Here is a 7,500-nt window from a genome sequence, read left to right on the forward strand (position 1 = left end):
GAGAGCACGTCTACTCGCCCAGGGAGAGCACGTCTACTCGCCCAGGGAGAGCACGTCTACTCGCCCAGGGAGAGCACGTCTACTCGCCGAGGGAGAGCACGTCTACTCGCCCAGGGAGAGCACGTCTACTCGCCCAGGGAGAGCACGTCTACTCGCCCAGGGAGAGCACGTCTACTCGCCGAGGGAGAGCACGTCTACTCGCCGAGGGAGAGCACGTCTACTCGCCGAGGGAGAGCACGTCTACTCGCCGAGGGAGAGCACGTCTACCTCCCGGCTGAGGGAGAGCACGGGGGGGGGGGGACAAAGACAGGCGGCAGCAGCTTCGGTGAACGTCACCCGGGAGGCGACCGGGGGTGTCCCGGGGCTGTCCCGGGAAGCCGGCGTCCGGCACAGGGAACCGTCAGCTGCCGGACCGGGGCGAATCCCCGCGGCCACGGCAGGGGTGGGGGCTCGAAGACAGCCGGCAGCCGCTTCGGTGAACGTCACCCGGGAGGAGACTGGGGCCCTCCCGGGACCGTCCCGGGAAGACGACGTTCGGCACGAGATCCCGGCCGCGGCCGGACCGGCTCGAAGCCCCGCGGCCCCGGCACGGGGGAGGCCCAAAGACTGGCGGCAGCCGCTTCGCTGAACGTCACCCGGCCGGCGACCGGGGCCGTCCCGGGGCCGTCCCGGGATGCCGGCTTCCGGCACGGGGGTCCCGGCCGCGGCCGGAGCGGCTCGAATCCCCGCGGTCCCGGCAGCAGCCGGAGCCGCTCGCCGTTCGGGCTCCCGGCACCCTACGGATCCGGCGACTCGTTCGCGGGCGGGGGGGGGAGGCAGTGGAGGAGGTGCGGGCAGAAGCGGCAGCGGAGGCGGAGGGGGGGGGGGGTGCTCGGAGACAGCCGTCAGCCGCTTCGGTGAACGTCACCCAGGAGGCGACCGGGACCGGCCCGGGAAGCCATCGTCCGGCCCCGGATCCCGGCCGCGGCCGGACCGGCTCGAATCCCCGCGGCCCCGGCACGGGGGAGGCCCAAAGACTGGCGGCAGCCGCTTCGGTGAACGTCACCCGGCCGGCGACCGGGGCCGTCCCGGGGCCGTCCCGGGATGCCGGCTTCCGGCACGGGGGTCCCGGCCGCGGCCGGACCGGCTCGTATCCCCGCGGCTCCGGCAGGGGGGGGGGGGGCTCGAAGACAGCCGGCAGTCGCCTCGGTGAACGTCACCCGGCCGGCGACCGCGGCCGTTCCGGGGCCGTCCCGGGAAGCCTGCGACAGGCACGGGGTCCCAGCCGCGGCCGGACCGACTCGAAGCCCCGCGGCCCCGGCACGGGGGAGGCCCAAAGACTGGCGGCAGCCGCTTCGGTGAACGTCACCCGGCCGGCGACCGGGGCCGTCCCGGGGCCGTCCCGGGATGCCGGCATCCGGCACGGGGTCCCGGCCGCGGCCGGAGCGGCTCGAATCCCCGCGGTCCCGGCAGCAGCCGGAGCCGCTCGCCGTTCGGGCTCCCGGCACCCTACGGATCCGCCGACTCGTTCGCCGGCGGCGGGGGGAGGCAGTGGAGGGGGTGCGGGCAGAAGCGGCAGCGGAGGCGGAGGGGGGGGGGGCTCGAAGACAGCCGGCAGCCGCTTCGGTGAACGTCACCCGGCCGGCGACCGGGGCCGTCCCGGGGCTGTCCGGGGATGCCGGCTTCCGGCACGGGGTCCCGGCCGCGGCCGGAGCGGCTCGAATCCCCGCGGTCCCGGCAGCAGCCGGAGCCGCTCGCCGTTCGGGCTCCCGGCACCCTACAGATCCGGCGACTCGTTCGCCGGCGGCGGGGGGAGGCAGTGGAGGGGGTGCGGGGAGAAGCGGCAGCGGAGGCGGAGGGGGGGGGGGGGCTCGAAGACAGCCGGCAGCCGCTTCGGTGAACGTCACCCGGGAGGCGACCGGGACCGGCCCGGGAAGCCATCGTCCGGCCCCGGATCCCGGCCGCGGCCGGACCGGCTCGAAGCCCCGCGGCCCCGGCACGGGGGAGGCCCAAAGACTGGCGGCAGCCGCTTCGCTGAACGTCACCCGGCCGGCGACCGGGGCCGTCCCGGGGCCGTCCCGGGATGCCGGCTTCCGGCACGGGGTCCCGGCCGCGGCCGGAGCGGCTCGAATCCCCGCGGTCCCGGCAGCAGCCGGAGCCGCTCGCCGTTCGGGCTCCCGGCACCCTACGGATCCGGCGACTCGTTCGCCGGCGGCGGGGGGAGGCAGTGGAGGCGGTGCGGGGAGAAGCGGCAGCGGAGGCGGAGGGGGGGCGGGGGGGGACGATAGTGGCGGGGGGCGGGGGGGTGCTCGAAGGCAGCCGGCAGCCAGTTCGGTGAACATTCGCCGGGGCGGGGGGGCGACCTGTCCGTGCCCGGGGCAGCCCCGGGAAGCCGGCAGCCAGCACGGGGTCCCGGCAGCACCTGTTCCCTGCCCTGGGACTTGCCGTGCCCGGCGGCCGGTTGCCGGGTGGGGGGAGCGATGAGAGGCGGGGCGCAGCGGCCGGGGCAGCGCCGGGCCGCAGCGGGGGGCTGGGCGGGTGGGGTAGGCGTCGAGCGGCAAGCCCTCGGCTGCAGCGAATGTTCGGCGGTGCGGGGCGGGGGGGGACGGGACGACACGTTGGGGGCGCCGAGTCCGAGCCACCCCCGGCCCCAGGGGCGGCCGGAGGGGGAGGCCGGTGCCTGGCCCTGGGAGCTGCTGGGCGCCGGATGGCCGAGGGTGCGTCAGAAGCCGCCCGAGCGGTCGAGCAGGTCCTCCAGAAAGGCCTAGGGTGGCTTCGAGGGCCCCGGGAGCAGTCGAGGGAGGCCTCCAGGCAGGTCTGGAGTGGATGGGAGGCCTTCCAAAGCAGACAAGGGAGGCTGCCAGCGGGGCCTAGGCTGGCACTGCAGCCTGTAAATGGTTGGGGGGGGGGGCCTCTGGTGCGGCCTGGAGTCTCTGGCTGGCGTCCAGAGAGGTGCAAAAGATCCTCTGGTGCGGCCTGGGGTGGCGGAGAAGCCTGCAGAGCGTGCGGGGGAGGCTTCTGGTGCGGCCTGGGGTGGGTCGGAAGCCTGCAGAGCGTGCGGGAGAGGCTTCTGGTGCGGCCTGGGGTGGCGGAGAAGCCTGCAGAGCGTGCGGGAGAGGCTTCTGCTGCGGCCTGGGGTGGCTGAGAAGCCTGCAGAGCGTGCGGGAGAGGCTTCTGCTGCGGCCTGGGGTGGCTGAGAAGCCTGCAGAGCGTGCGGGGGAGGCTTCTGTTGGGGCCTGGGGTGGGTCAGAAGCCTACAGAGCGTGCGGGGGAGGCTTCTGGTGCGGCCTGGGGTGGGTCGGAAGCCTGCAGAGCGTGCGGGAGAGGCTTCTGTTGGGGCCTGGGGTGGCTGAGAAGCCTGCAGAGCGTGCGGGGGAGGCTTCTGCTGCGGCCTGGGGTGGCTGAGAAGCCTGCAGAGCGTGCGGGAGAGGCTTCTGCTGCGGCCTGGGGTGGCTGAGAAGCCTGCAGAGCGTGCGGGGGAGGCTTCTGGTGCAGCCTGGGGTGGCTGAGAAGCCTGAAGAGCGTGCGGGAGAGGCTTCTGGTGCGGCCTGGGGTGGCTGAGAAGCCTGCAGAGCGTGCGGGGGAGGCTTCTGGTGCGGCCTGGGGTGGCTGAGAAGCCTGCAGGGCGTGCGGGAGAGGCTTCTGCTGCGGCCTGGGGTGGCTGAGAAGCCTGCAGAGCGTGCGGGAGAGGCTTCTGCTGCGGCCTGGGGTGGCTGAGAAGCCTGCAGAGCGTGCGGGAGAGGCTTCTGCTGCGGCCTGGGGTGGCTGAGAAGCCTGCAGAGCGTGCGGGAGAGGCTTCTGCTGCGGCCTGGGGTGGCTGAGAAGCCTGCAGAGCGTGCGGGAGAGGCTTCTGCTGCGGCCTGGGGTGGCTGAGAAGCCTGCAGGGCGTGCGGGAGAGGCTTCTGCTGCGGCCTGGGGTGGGTGGGAAGCCTGCAGAGCGTGCGGGGGAGGCTTCTGGTGCGGCCTGGGGTGGCTGAGAAGCCTGCAGAGCGTGCGGGGGAGGCTTCTGGTGCGGCCTGGGGTGGCTGAGAAGCCTGCAGAGCGTGCGGGAGAGGCTTCTGGTGCGGCCTGGGGTGGCTGAGAAGCCTGCAGAGCGTGCGGGGGAGGCTTCTGGTGCGGCCTGGGGTGGCTGAGAAGCCTGAAGAGCGTGCGGGAGAGGCTTCTGGTGCGGCCTGGGGTGGCTGAGAAGCCTGCAGAGCGTGCGGGGGAGGCTTCTGGTGCGGCCTGGGGTGGCTGAGAAGCCTGCAGAGCATGCGGGAGAGGCTTCTGGTGCGGCCTGGGGTGGCTGAGAAGCCTGCAGAGCGTGCGGGAGAGGCTTCTGGTGCGGCCTGGGGTGGCTGAGAAGCCTGCAGAGCGTGCGGGGGAGGCTTCTGCTGCGGCCTGGGGTGGGTCGGAAGCCTGCAGAGCTTGCGGGGGAGGCTTCTGGTGCGGCCTGGGGTGGGTCGGAAGCCTGCAGAGCGTGCGGGGGAGGCTTCTGGTGCGGCCTGGGGTGGCTGAGAAGCCTGCAGAGCGTGCGGGAGAGGCTTCTGCTGCGGCCTGGGGTGGCTGAGAAGCCTGCAGAGCGTGCGGGAGAGGCTTCTGCTGCGGCCTGGGGTCTCTGGGTGGCCTCTAGAGAGGTGCAAAAGACCCTCTGGGTTGGGCTGGGGTGGCTCTTGGACCCCTGCCACACAGTGGAGAGCGGCCTCCGGCCCGCCACCTGTGTCCCTGTGTGCCTGAGTGCCTGTGTCCCTGTGTCCCTGTGTCCCTGAGTGCCTGAGTGCCTGAGTGCCTGTGTCCCTGTGTCCCTGTGTCCCTGAGTGCCTGAGTGCCTGTGTCCCTGTGTCCCTGTGTCCCTGAGTGCCTGAGTGCCTGTGTCCCTGTGTCCCTGTGTCCCTGAGTGCCTGAGTGCCTGAGTGCCTGTGTCCCTGTGTCCTTGTGTCCCTGTGTCCCTGTGTCCCTGTGTGCCTGAGTGCCTGTGTCCCTGTGTCCCTGTCTGTGTACCTGTGTGCGAGAGTGTCCGGCACGCCACCCAGCGGCGGCGGGCAAGCAGGTAGGCGGGTGGGCGGGCCGGCGAGGGCCAGTGTGAGTTTGGGGGGTGGGAGGGGAGGCGGCAGCTGGAAGCGTCAGAGGAGGGGGCGTGGCTCCGGCTGGCCCCGGGAGCAGGTTCCCGGGACCGGGACCGGCTGGACCCGGCGGGTGGTTGATCCCGGGGCGGGGGGGCAGAGGCGGCGGGAAGCGGCAGCTGCGTGTGCGGCGGGGGGGTGGAGGGCGAACCGCGGCGGGAAGCGGATGCTTCAGAGCAGGTTACGGGGGCGGGGACGGACGACACCACCTGTCCCCGCCCCGGGACGGGCTGGACCCGGCGCCCTGGACCCGGCGCCGTGTACCCGCCGCCGCCCCCGCCGCCGCCCCCCTCCGCCACCCCGGGACCCCGACGTTTTTTGGCGCCCGCGCCTTTTTTTGCTCCCCGCCTGCCCGCGCTGCCCCGGGCCCTCCCCCGGGGCGGGGCGGGAGGGAGGGACGGACGGACGGGTAGCCGGGGATCTCCGAGCGCGCGCCACCAGACCGAGGCGGGTCCCGCCGGCGGCGGCGGCGGCGGCGGCAGCAGCAGCAGCAAGCGACGGCGGGGGGGGGCAGGCTAGGGAGAGAGGGGGAGCGGCATGCGGTAGGGCTGGGGGGTTTGTTTCGGGGGGGAGGGGTGGGGGGGGGGTGGCAGCGGTCAGCGAGAGCGGGGAGAGGGGGAGCGGCATGCGGTAGGGCTGGGGTGTTTTTGGGGTGGGGGGCGTTGGGGGGATTAGCGGGCGGGCGGGCAGCCCAGCCAAGCGGCAAGCCGGGGGGCGGGCGAGGGCGGCTTTAGGGCCGGAGGAGCGGAGCGCAACCTCCCCCGTGCAGGCTCCAGCGTGGAGAGCAGCAAGTTTTTGGGGACGGGGGACGACGGACGGGAGGGGCAGCGGCGAGAGGCTAGCTGCGGCAAGGGGCACCGGCACGGCCGCCCTAACAGCGCCGCCTCGGTCGCAGGGGTTAGAGAGCAGCCGGGCAGCCCGGGAGGGAAGCGGCAGCCCGCGTCGCGATCCCCCCTCCAGGGGACAATGTGGGAAGGGGAAGCCGCGGCGGCTTTGGCGGGGGGTGCCCAGCTGCTAGCGGCTTCGGGGGGCAGTTAGCGGCGGCGGGGGGGGGGGGAGATGGGTCGCGGCAGCGGCAAGAGATAACGGCGGGCGGGGGGGCTCCGTGCATAGCGGTAACGGGAGCCGGGGGGTGTGGGGAGCTGGGGGTGGCAGCAGCGGCAAGAGGCAACGTCGGGAGGGGGGGCTCCGCGCAAACCGGTAACGGGGGCCGGGGGGTGTGGGGGGGGCGGTGGTGGCCGCGGCAAGAGGCAACGGCAGGCGGGGGGGCTCCGCGCAAACCGGCAGCGGGGGGGGGGGCGGGGGTAGCGGCAAGAGGCAACGGCGGGAAGGGGGGGCTCCGCGCAAACCGGCAGCGGGGGGGGGGCGGGGGTAGCGGCAAGAGGCAACGGCGGGAAGGGGGGGCTCCGCGCAAACCGGCAGCGGGGGGGGGCGGGGGGTAGCGGCAAGAGGCAACGGCGGGAAGGGGGGGCTTCCGCGCAAACCGGCAGCGGGGGGGGGGCGGGGGGTAGCGGCAAGAGGCAACGGCGGGAAGGGGGGGCTCCGCGCAAACCGGCAGCGGGGGGGGGGCGGGGGGTAGCGGCAAGAGGCAACGGCGGGAAGGGGGGGCTCCGCGCAAACCGGCAGCGGGGGGGGGGCGGGGGGTAGCGGCAAGAGGCAACGGCGGGAAGGGGGGGCTCCGCGCAAACCGGCAGCGGGGGCGGGGGGGGGAGGCGGTCAGGAGCGGGGGGAGATTTCTAGAGATGCCGGCAGACCTTCTCCCCGGAGAACAGCGCTGTTGAAGAAAAGACTGCTTCAGAACACAACCTTTAATGAAAGACGCTCGATGAAAACAACACTTAATAAAAGAAGGTTTCATGCCGACTGCCTCTCTTCATTTACGCCGCCGCGGGGGGGGGGGGGGGTTGGGGGGGGGGGGGGGGGTTGGGGGCCGGGCGGGCGATACCAGGCGGCCCTCGTCCCGGGGACCACGTCTACCCCGCGGTTCCAGCCTCCGCGCGCTAAGTGCCCGCCCGGCCGCGGGGAGCACGTCTACCTCCTGCCGCACGGCTCAGTGCACTAAGTCCCCCCTCGCCATGGAGAGCACGTCTACCTGCCAGCTCAGGGAGAGCACGTCTACTCACCGAGGGAGAGCACGTCTACCTCCTCGGGAAGGAGAGCACGTCTACCTCCTGGGAAGGAGAGCACGTCTACCTCCTCGGGAAGGAGAGCACGTCTACCTCCTGGGAAGGAGAGCACGTCTACCTCCTCGGGAAGGAGAGCACGTCTACCTCCTGGGAAGGAGAGCACGTCTACCTCCTCGGGAAGGAGAGCACGTCTACCTGCCGCCGCACGGCTCGGTGCACTAAGTCCCCCCCTCGCCAGGGAGAGCACGTCTACCTCCTCGGGAAGGAGAGCACGTCTACCTGCCGCCGCACGG

This window comes from Melanerpes formicivorus, unplaced genomic scaffold (assembly GCF_026170545.1).
Source record: "Melanerpes formicivorus ecotype bairdi unplaced genomic scaffold, bMelFor1.0.p_v2 SCAF_371, whole genome shotgun sequence".
Lineage (NCBI taxonomy): Eukaryota > Metazoa > Chordata > Aves > Piciformes > Picidae > Melanerpes > Melanerpes formicivorus.